This window comes from Anguilla anguilla, chromosome 2 (genome assembly GCF_013347855.1).
Source record: "Anguilla anguilla isolate fAngAng1 chromosome 2, fAngAng1.pri, whole genome shotgun sequence".
Lineage (NCBI taxonomy): Eukaryota > Metazoa > Chordata > Actinopteri > Anguilliformes > Anguillidae > Anguilla > Anguilla anguilla.
Genome location: NC_049202.1, coordinates 27,926,660 through 27,938,431, shown reverse-complemented (window position 1 = coordinate 27,938,431; position 11,772 = coordinate 27,926,660). Strand labels below are relative to the sequence as shown.

The following is an 11,772-nucleotide window of genomic DNA, read 5'->3' as shown; positions in this document are numbered from 1 at the left end:
TGACGAGAAATATCCTCAGTCCAGAGTTACCAGGGGAAAAATTGTTCAGTGACATTGTAGAATTTCTGAAGGCGCATTTCAACCGCAGGCCAAGTGAAATTGTGCAGCGGTTTAAATTCAATTTGAGGAACAGGAACGAGGGTGAGTCAATTATGGACTATGTTGCTGTGTTGCGCAAGCTAGCTCAAGATTGCAATTACGGGGACAACCTGACACATGCTAAGAGATAGGCTAGTCTGTGGGGTGAATGATGACCACATCCAGCGTAGATTATTATCCAAGACTGAGCTTATTTTTGAGAAAGCATTGATGCTTGCTCGAGCCATTGAGACTGCGAAGAAGTATGTACAGCAGTTGCATGGAAAATGTTTGGACAGTGCTGATGGAAGTTGGAAGCAGGTGTCAGGCCAGGCAAATGTGCACAAATTGAACATGCATCATTCTAGGGAGGAACAAGTGCAGATGTGCTACAGGTGCAAGGAAAACCACATGGCAAGTGAGTGTTGCTTTGCAAATGAAAAGTGTCATAAGTGTGGCAAACATGGGCACATAAGGATGGCATGTAGGGCTACTTCACCCCCAGAGAAACCCAAATTTAAAGAAGGGGGGGGGCGCCAAAGGGAGTGAGGAGGGGTCATGGAGCACATCACATCAGTGGACAAGCTGACACAGGGGAAGCAGAAGAAGAGGAAGAGCATGTTTTCACAATGTACACTGTTTCCGAGAATATACCAAAAGTGCCCCCCATCACGTTACAGTTGCAACTGAATGAATCAAAAGTGAATTTTGAGGTTGACACTGGCTGCAGTGTAACTCTAATGACAAGGTCAGATTACTCAAAACTGTGGGACAATGCAAAAGTTCTTGAATTAGAGAAATGTTCCCTTAAGCTCAAAACATACACAGGAGAAAGAGTATACATGTTGCTAGAGTCGCTGAACAACACCGGGGTACAACACAACACCTTCCAGTAGTTGTAGTCTCAGGCTCAGGACCAAACCTGTTAGGCAGGGGCTGGATAAAAGCCCTTAACATAAACTGGAGGGTGGCAGTAAATCAGATAGATGAAGGTAACCAGCTGGCGTTACAGGAGGTGCTGGCCAGACACGAGAATGTGTTCAAGGAGGAACTTGGAACATTTAAGGGACCCCCAGCTAAGATCTATGTAGAGAAAGATGCAACACCAAGGTTTTTTTTTTTTAAAGAGAAATTTATTGAGCCAGTCAAGCTCGCTGAATTCGCTGCGCTCATAGTGTCAGTACAGAAACCTGACAACTCAGTGAGAATATGTGGTGATTATAAACTGACGGTGAATAGAGTATCCAAGCTACAGCAATATCCAATTCCAAAGACAGGATCTTTTTGCGAATCTGGCAGGGGGAGAAAAATTCACAAAGCTGGACATGAGCCATGCATATCTGCAGATTCCACACATAACTATAAACACACATAAGGGGCTGTTTACATACACACGCTTACCTTTCGGAGTGTCGTCCAGCCCAGCTATCTTCCAGAGAAATATCGAAGCAGTGCTTCAGGGGGTTCCAAACATGGCAGTGTATTTGGATGATATTCTCCTGACAGGCTGCAATGGCCAACAACACCTGGAGACATTGGCAGAAGTGCTGCAAAGATTGGATACTGCAGGCCTGCTTCTAAAGAGGACCAAATGCACCTTCATGGGAACAGAGGCGGAATTCCTGTGTCAAAGAGTGGATGCAACAGGACTCCATCCACTAAAAAACAAAGTGGAAGCAATCCAGAAAGCACCGGCGCCCACTAATGTGACAGAGTTGAAGGCATACCTGGGACTGCTTAATTATTACAACAGGTTTCTGCCCAACTTGTCAACAGCGTTAGCACCGCTCCACTTATTCCTGAGAAAAGAGACAAACTGGGAGTGGGGAAAAGACCAAGAGAACTCATTTGAACTGTCAAAGAAACTCATGCAGCACTCGTGCTAGTACACTGTGACAGAGAGAAAGAAATCATTCTCTCATGCGATGAATCTCCCTATGGGGTCGGAGCAGTTCTGTCACACAAAATGAGAGATGGAACAGAGAGACCAATAGGGTTTATGTCCAGAACTCTGACACCGGCAGAAAATAATTATTCTAAATTGGACAAAGAGGGTTTAGCAGTAATGTTTGGTGTGCAGAGGTTCCACAAATACATCTATGGCCGGAAGTTTACCATCTGCACAGACTATAAACCACTGCTCTTCCTGTTCAGTGAAGTGAAGGCTGTTCCACACATAGTGTCACCACGAGTGCAGAGGTGGGCAGTGACCTTGAGGGCATATGAATACGTCATTGTCTACAAGCCAGGGAAAGACCACGGCAACGTGGATGCTTTAAGCCGACTGCCCCTCCAGCACACGCCCATCACCACAGCGCCGGAGGACAAAGTGCTGATGTTTGAGGAAATGGACACAACACCTGTGACAGCGGAACAGGTAAAGGCACTGACAAGTAAAGATCCAGTACTAGCCAGAGTACGTGAACATGTGGTAAGGGGGTGGCCGCAGCAAACAGAGGGGGACTTTGCACCATACAAGGTGGGGGGGGCCAAACTCAGTGTTCAGGATAGGTGCATGTTGTGGGGAGCACGGGTGATTATTCCACAGCCAGCCAGGAAAATTGTCTTAGAGCAGCTTCATCAAAGCCAACCTGGGGTCTCCCGTATGAAAGCCCTGGCACGGAGTTATATATGGTGGCCAAAGCTATATGAGGACATAGAAAATCTAGTCAAAACATGCAGTACATGTCAGGCACACAGAAAGGCACCAGCAGCAGCTCCTCTCCACCCTTGGGAGTGACCTGACAAGCCATGGAGGAGACTGCATATGGATTATGCCGGACCATTTAAGGGGAAAATGTTCCTCATAATCATAGATGCACTTTCCAAATGGATGGATGTGTATCCTGTGAACAGCGCCACTTCCACCACTACCATACACTGCCTGCACCAGAGCTTCAGCAACCAGGGCATTCCTGAAATGGTGATGAGTGACAATGCCACATGTTTCGTTAGTGCTGAAACTAAAGATTTCATGAGGAACAGCGGAATAGTACACATGATTGCTCCCTATCACCCATCTTCAAATGGACTGGCCGAGCGGGCTGTACAAACGTTCAAGGAGATGATGAAAAAGAGTGCTGAGGGCAGCTTGTCAGCCAAGGCATCACGTGTCCTGTTCAGCTACAGAATAACACCTCAGTCCACCACAGGACTCTCTCCTGTTGAGATGCTGTTAAGGAGGAAGCTGCGTTCCACTCTTGACTTACTACATCCGGATCTAAAAAGGAGAATACAGGTCAGACAAAGAAAACAGAAAGACAACCACGACAAAACATCAAAGAACAGAGGGTTCAGGGAAGGAGACGCTGTCATGACAAGGAATTTCAGCCATGGACCGAAGTGGATCCCTGGATTCATTGTAACAGAAACAGGTCCTGTCTCATATAAGGTCATTCTGGGAGATGGTAGGGTAGTCCGCTGACATGTGGACCAGGTACTGTCTAGACGTGAAGAGACAGCAGAAGTGCCGGATGTGCTCGATGCACACAACACCCACTCTCCCAGTACTTCCGTCGATGTGTCATCACAACCAGAAGTTTTTCCTGTGCAACCACAACCCAGTGATGGAAATTCAAGCTCTGGGTCAGACACTCAGGTCAGTGCCCAGAGGCAGCCAGCAGATACTGCACAACTGCAGAGGGACAGTAACGCCACTCCAAGTGTCCGCCGTACTGCAAGGCTCACAAAGCTGCCAAGCTACCTGAAAGACTTTGCACTGTAGACCATGCACTATGGGACACGTTAAAAAACAAGAAACAGGATGGGGAAGTTGAAGTTGATGGTAAGATTATTATGTTAAGATACTACCTAAATGTTTTGTTTGGATACTGTTGAATACAAGGTTGAATCATTGTTATTGTTATTTCATTGCATGGTACAATGTATCTGTTTAGTTAAAGTACAAACCGAATGACACGGGTAATGTATACTTCAGAGGTTCTGTATAACAAAAAATTAAAAAGTAAGGGAGTTAAAAGTTTTGTTTATAAATCTCATGTTAAATCTTAAGTGGAAGGGGATGTGATATATTCAGGTTATCCACTGGGTGGAGCTCCAGGCTTCATCTAACGTATTGCACTACCAGTGTAGAGCGGGCAGGGAAGTAGAATCAAAAAAGCGTAGTCGTACGCATGTACTTATTTTTTGCTCGGTTAAGAAAGTAAAGTATTTCAATTGCAACCTTTACCTGGACTTTGTGTTCGTTCCTTTTTGGGGTTACAATAAAAACGCTATTCAAAAGTAAAATTAGACATATTATACATCGTTAGAAAGCTTATTCTGTCACCTGTTGGATCGATGAACTGTCGATCAAGGCAGATTGTACTACAAAGAACGACAACCCGAAAACCATGTGTGGTATTACGCACAGCTATTTTGGAAGGTACCCAGGTGTCACAAATGAGCGTATATTTCACAAGACAATATATGACCACTCCATCTGGAAAGGGACATCACTACACGTAAAACCAATGATAAGGTTGTATATTTATTGCTATTTAGTCGCAGATATTGACAGCAGAATGACATGGTATAATTTTTGAAGAATTCATCTTGTTTATTCCAGTGTTCAGTGAGCATCATTTTTCACAGCTGTAGTGGCATACCTTTGATTATTGTTGGCTTTATGTTGCTTGCTTCGACGCAATACAAATTTTTAGTGGTAAAAGAATGTTTTCATGTATGCCCAGATCGATACTATTGTCCAGTGTGTCATGCGTGGAGGGTGTAGTTACAGATGAGACTGCAGGGAGGGGGTGCTTGGTAAATGCAACAATGGTGGCGCTGCGAAACTCTGTATTCGGCATAGTTGTCCTGAATCGTCTACTAATAAAGCTAGAACTCCGAGTTTGTGTTTTCAACTCATAATTTGGTTGCAGGAGCACAGACTGTCTGAATTGAGCAATCTAGGCACGACGGCGTGCCAACCACTAGAGGCTTTGTGCTAAGAGGTTAAATGCCTGTACTTTGTTCCTATTGCACTTTCAGGTTACACATGTACCTCCTGTGCCACTTTCATGTTACAAGTACCTCCGTCCAGCACTTATATTGTACTTTGTATCATGATCTTGATGTTTAGCTTGTCATGCCTCCTAGTTTGACTTACCATAGGTTAGGTCAGAGAGTAATGTTTACTGTGTGAACTGGACTTAATGTGTTCATGGCTATGAATTACTGTTACATAGTGGGTATTGTACCTTATTAGCCCAGTTGACCTCAATTTTGGGTCAAAGATGCCAAGTGAAAAAGATCCAAGTGACTTTGAACAAGAGTTCATTATTGGGGCACAGATGGCAGGAGCTCCAGTCACAAAGATTTCTCAACTGGCTTGTGTTTCAATAGGAGCATTGACTAAAGTGACATCTGCATTTAGATCTATGGGAAAGACATCATTAAATAGGGTCAAAAATTGTGGTGGAAAGTGTACATTCACATTAGTGTAATATGTAATGAAAAACAGAAGAGCAGCTCTTCCCCAGGTGACAGTCATATCACATTCTCTTTGACAGTGTCAGCAAGAACAGCCTATCAACAACTACATAGAGAGGGATATTGTCAAGGGGGGGCGAGGGAATGGACCCAAACGTAGAGTAAAAAAAACACTCAAAATCCAAAGGGTAAACACAAACCGAGGATGTTACTTTTAAATTAGTACAAAAAACAAAAGAGAACAAAAACAAAGCCACGCAGGGCAAGTCAAAAAATGGACAAAGTTCTTAACGTGCAAAAACAGAGAAAATGCAGAAATTCAAAAACAATGCAAAAACAGAGCACGGGCAGGGTAGAAAACACTGAGGGCAAAACACCGAGTCACAAGTTCACGAGGGAGCACATACCGAAAGACAATCCGTAACGCATACACAAAAGGATCCAGCACCTGAGTCAAGGAAGAAGGGATCTTAAATAGACACGACACTGACGAGACACAGGAGGGCACAATGAACAATCAGGCCACAGAGAGGGAAGGGAAAGCGAGACAACCCAAAAACAATAATAGAATAACTGAAAACAATAATACAATTAAACGAGGTAAAAGGACAGCACTAAAAACTGGCGGCCAAAAAAGGGAAACACAGACAAACCACAGAACCATGACAGATATTATATTAACGTTGTAGTGCATACACCCCTCATTATAAAGATGAACGCACATTTGAGAGTTCAGTGGTGCAAAAACCATAGGTATTGGTCTACAGAGATGTGGAAAAAAGTGATATAGTCAGATCAGTCTTCCTTCACCATATTCTTGACAAGTGGGCGAGTGCATGTGCGGCATATACTATGCTCCAAGAGAAGAGTACAGGCCTGCATGCTGACCCCTACAGTGAGGGGGTCTGGTGGCTTTATTATGCTGTGGGGGGTATTTTTCTGGCTTGGTTGGCCAGCATTTGGTGTCAATCACATGCTATGGCCTTCACAGTCACCAGATGTCAACCCAGTTGAACACCTATTGGAGATTTTGGTGGATGTGTTAGACAGTGCACTCCAGTACCATCAAAAACACCAAATGAGGGAATATCTTTTGGAGGAATGGTGTTCTATCCCAGTTGTAGAGTTCCAGAGACTTGCAGAATCTATGCCAAGGTGCATGGCCGTTGTTCTGGTGGCTTTGTGGTGGCCCAACACCTAACTAAGAGACTTTATGTTGGTTTTTCCTTTAATTAGTCACCCATGTGTATATACAAGTTTCATGATGATCAGCCATTGCTCAGGCTATCACGTGCCCACTGACAAAATTTTTCAGATATGGCTTTATTGCTGCTGTTACCACTCAAGCTATAGTCGTGACAAAAAGGGAGACAACACAACAGGGTATATTTTTAAACAAAGGAATGATTTATTAAGAAGACAATGATGCATGTATGAGTGAAATGTAGGGTATTTATATTAATGTGTTGCGCGTGTGCAACAATGGGATGTGAACGTACAACGCAAAACCTGTGAAGATAGGAGGGTGAAGGAAAAAACCAGCGGGCCGTCCAACTGCGCCGACCTGGTGCAGGATTACCTAGAATTGAGTGAGAAAGAGAGCGAGAACGGGGCAGAATGCACTGGGGCTTCCTTATTATAGGGTTTCCCCCCAGGTGCTCTCAGTTAGAAAAAGGGGCACCGCACACACTGGCTGACTCCTGTTACTACAATAAACCTGTCGAATTTGCCCTAATAAATGCTCAGTCCCTATCAAACAAAACCTTTATTTTAAATGACAACTTTACGTCTCGTCAGTTGGACTTTTTATTCATAACTGAGACCTGGCTTAACGTTGGTGATCTTACCTCACTTGGTGATCTTTGTCCGTCCCACTGCAGCTTCTTAAACTCCCCTAGGACTACTGGTCATGGGGGTGGCTTAGCCACCGTTTTTAAAAGCTGTTTTAAATGCAGAGTTATGCCCGTCGATGCCTACTCTACTTTTGAGGTGCAACTTTTTAAGATTAATGTCACTACCCCTGTCCTATGTGCACTGGTGTACAGACCACCTTACACTAACAGTAACTTCATCCAAGAGTTCTCTGATTTTCTATTATTTATGGCCTCTCGCGCTGATAAACTGTTGATTGTAGGGGATTTTAACATTCATATCTATTGCCCATCAAAATCTATGGTCAATGAGTTTTTATGCCTTGTGGATTCTTTTAATCTCGCTCAATCAGTGTTGGGTCCAACACATCAGAAGGGTCACACACTAGATCTTGTGTTATCATCTGGTTTCTCTGTCTCTAACCTTGAAATTGTTGACATTGGTGTCTCTGACCATCTTATGGTTGTGTTTGAATCCACTTTGTTTTGTCCCCTCCCCACCCCCTCCCAGCCTCACTCCCTCATCCGACCTATAAACTCAGCCACACCCATACATTTCTCCAACACATTCGTGCTCACTCACTTACCTCGTATCTCAGATAACCTTCTCTCCCGCACCGACACTGAGGAGTTAGTCACTCTCTTCAACTCATCTTGCTCTGACACTCTGGACGATGTAGCTCCTTTAAAACTGAAAAGACCTAAGGCTAACAATGTTGGTACTCTCTGGCTGAATGACTCCACCCGTGCTCTTAGACAAGCCTGTAGGAGAGCTGAGCGCAAATGGAAAAAAGATAAACTCCAGGTCTCGTATGACATTTTAAGAGATTGCTTAAAATCTTACCAAAGCTCTGTTAAGTCAGCTAAAACACAATATTATGCTAATCTAACTATCTATTATGATCTAACTAATAAAAACGCCCACAGACCTAAAATATTGTTTAACACAATTAACTATCTTAAATCCTTCTACTGCTGCTGTAGCTACCTCTGAGTCCACTACTAAAACCTGTGAAAAGTTTCGGAATTATTTCATAGACAAAATTGACAGCATAAGATCTCTCATCTCATCTTCAGGCTCTGATTCTTCTGAGATACATTGTCCAGTCAGCTGCCTCCAGCAGTTTCAACCTGTGTCATCCTCCCAGCTGTCTGAGGTAGTATCACACATGAATCCCATTTACTGTCCCTTAGACATTTTACTGTCCCGTCTTTTCAAGGAAGTTTTTGCCACAATCTGCCCCCTTATTTTGGTTATAATTAATAGCAGTTTAACAAATGGAGTCGTCCCTTTCTTTTTTAAACACGCTATAGTGCAACCCCTACTAAAGAAACCTAGCCTAGACCCCAATGACCATAATAGCTACAGGCCTATCTCCAAGCTACCATTTATTTAAGGTTTTGGAAAAAGTTGTCTTCTCCCAGGTCTCCTCCTACTTGAACACAAACAACATTTCTGACAAATTCCAGTCTGGTTTTAGAGCTCTGCATAGTACAGAATCCGCTCTATTGAAGGTATATAATGATATCCTTCTCTCTGTCGATTCTGGTTCCTGTGCCATCTTAGTCCTGCTTGACCTCAGCGCAGCATTTGATACAATTGACCATGGCATTCTCTAAGACGCATGGAGGGTGAAGTTGGTCTGCAGGGCTCAGTGTTAAAATGCTTTACCTCCTACCTGAAAGAAAGAACCTTTCCGTTAAAATAGGAAACGGTTCTTAATCCCCTGCGTCCATTAAATGTGGCATTCCCCAAGGTTCTATTTTAGGGCCTCTTTTATTCTCACTCTACATGCTTCCCCTTGGCTCTATTTTTGAGAAACATAATATTGTGTATCACTGTTATGCGGATGACACACAGTTTTACCTGCCAGTTAGAGCTGACAATGCTTGCTCATTAAATAACCTTTTTAGATGTCTAGATGACATTAAATTCTGGATGGCGAGGAACTTCCTTCAACTAAATGATAACAAAACGGAAGTAATTATATTTGGCCCTCATAGCTCTGTCACTAGCCTAAGCAATGCGCTTGGTCCCCTGTCTAAAAATGTGCAATTTGTAGTTAGAAATCTTGGTGTTTTCTTGGACACATCTTTGAATTTTAACAGGCAAGTCAGTAGTGTTGTGAAGGGCAGTTTTTATCAGCTTAAAACCATAGCCAAGTTAAAGCCGTTTTTATCTCATAAGGACCTGGAAACAGTTATCCATGCTTTTATCACCTCTCGGCTGGATTATTGTAATTCCCTATATATGGGGTTGACCCATTCCACTCTGTCTCGATTGCAAATGGTCCAGAATGCAGCTGCTAGACTTTACTGGAACAAAGAAAAGGCAACATATTACTCCCGCTCTGGCTCTTTTGCATTGGCTACCGGTGAAATATAGGATTGATTTTAAAATTTTACTATTTGTATTTAAAGCCCTAAATGGATTAGCTCCACAGTACATCACTGATCTACTGACTCCATATTCTGCTCCCAGGTCACTAAGGTCATCAGCAAAACAACTCCTCTCAGTCCCCCACTCATGTCTTAAAACTAAAGGGGATCAGACTTTCTCTGTTGCTGCCCCCAGGCTCTGGAACAATCTCCCGTCCCACATTAAGTCCTGTCCCACCATTGATCATTTTAAATCACATTTAAAGACCCACCTTTTTTCTCTTGCTTTTAGAGCAGTTTGAGGTTGCCCTACGGTTTTCTCCACCCTTAATTTATTTCGTTATTTTTAACATCCTCTCACTGCATTTTTAATCTGCTGTTGGTCTTATTCAGTCTTTCTTAAATTGATTTTATCCTGTACTTTTATCATCTTACTCCTTATTCTTTTTATTTTTTTATGTTGTATTGTTAATACATGTATTGTATTGTGATGTAATTTTGTTGTGGTTTGTTGTGTTGTATTGTAGTGACTGGAAAGCACTTTGGCGCAACTCCTGTTGTTTTTAAATGTGCTATACAAATAAAAGTGACTTGACTTGACTTGACTTAAAAATAAAAACAATATTAGACACAAAGTCGTCACACTGCACATCCAATGGCAGATTGACACAAAGACACACACTACCTGGCCAGAAGTATGGAAACCCTACATCCAACATCTCATCCAAAATTATGGGCATTAATATGAAGTTGGTCCAACTTTTTCTGCTATAACAACCTCCACTCTACTGGGAAGGCGTTATTTTAGCATTGCTGCAGGGATTTACTTCCATTCAGCCAGAAGAGCATTAGGGAGGTTGGGCACTGATTGGACAACTAGGCCTGGCTCACAGTTGGCTTTCCAGTTGATCCCAAAGGTGATTGATACCTTTGAGGTCAGGGCCTGGTGCAGGCTGGTCAACTTCTTCCACACCATTCTCAACAAAACCATTTCTATTTCGGCCTCGCTGTGTGCCCAGGGGCATTGTCACGCTGAATCAGAAAATGGCTTTCCCCAAGCTGTTGGGGACAACAGTCACTGACAAATCCACGCCTGCCCACTGAAGAATGTTTCTGATCTATTGAACAGGCATTGGGGGTTTTTCTTCCTTACTGTGAGAATTCTTCAGTCATCTACTGTAGAGGTCTTCCTTGGCCTACTAGGCCCTTTGTGATTACTGAGCTTACCATCTTTCCACTGAATGAAGTTGATATTGGCAAGCCTAAGGTTTGGCCTGTCTCTAACTGTTTTTTCTTATTTCACAGTCTCCTAAAGGCTTCCTTGCATTGGCACAATTCTGGTTCTCATGTTGACAATTGCCAATAACAGACTCCATAGGTAATCAAAAGCCGAATCAAGATTAAATGTTGAAAGCTCTCTTATAATCTTATCTAGATTAGACTAATCAGAAACACCTGCGAAGCCATTTCACCCAAAGATTATGGCATATGAAATGGGGGGCTATGTTTAAAGATGCTGTAATTTCTATAAGGTGAAACCAAACTATATAAAAATAACATTTAATAAAAGCTACAAATCTGAATTTTAGCCACACTTGAATTTTTTTGATTATTAATCTGAAAGTTTAGTTGAGTACAGATGCAAATCAAGACAAAACAAAAATACACTCATAAAACCTACCTGCACAAGACATTTTTACAGCATGAACTACTGTAATTAATAAAACTACATTAATTATTGAGCCCATTATTTTACCTTTTGGATCATAGCATAGGCTGAGCTTATGTCTCAAGTTTGGTAGAAAAAATTTGGCAATCATATAATTTGTGAATATTCTCTGCTGCTTTGCTCACTTGTTTTTCCTTTTTAGCATGACATAAAACAATTCTATTTTGCCTTTGAATTTCAGTCCTGCCATTTTTCATTATGCTAAACCTTTCTAACCATGAGGGTATTAATATAGTTTTGGGCATCTTTGTTGCATACTGTGGTGTATAACTATGTTATTAGAGC

At 42.4% G+C, this 11,772-nt stretch overlaps 1 pseudogene; it reads left to right on the top strand.

Moving 5' to 3' along the window:
- Positions 1 to 636: 636 nt before the first annotated feature.
- Positions 637 to 11,071, top strand: LOC118219258 (annotated as a pseudogene).
- Positions 11,072 to 11,772: the final 701 nt, after the last annotated feature.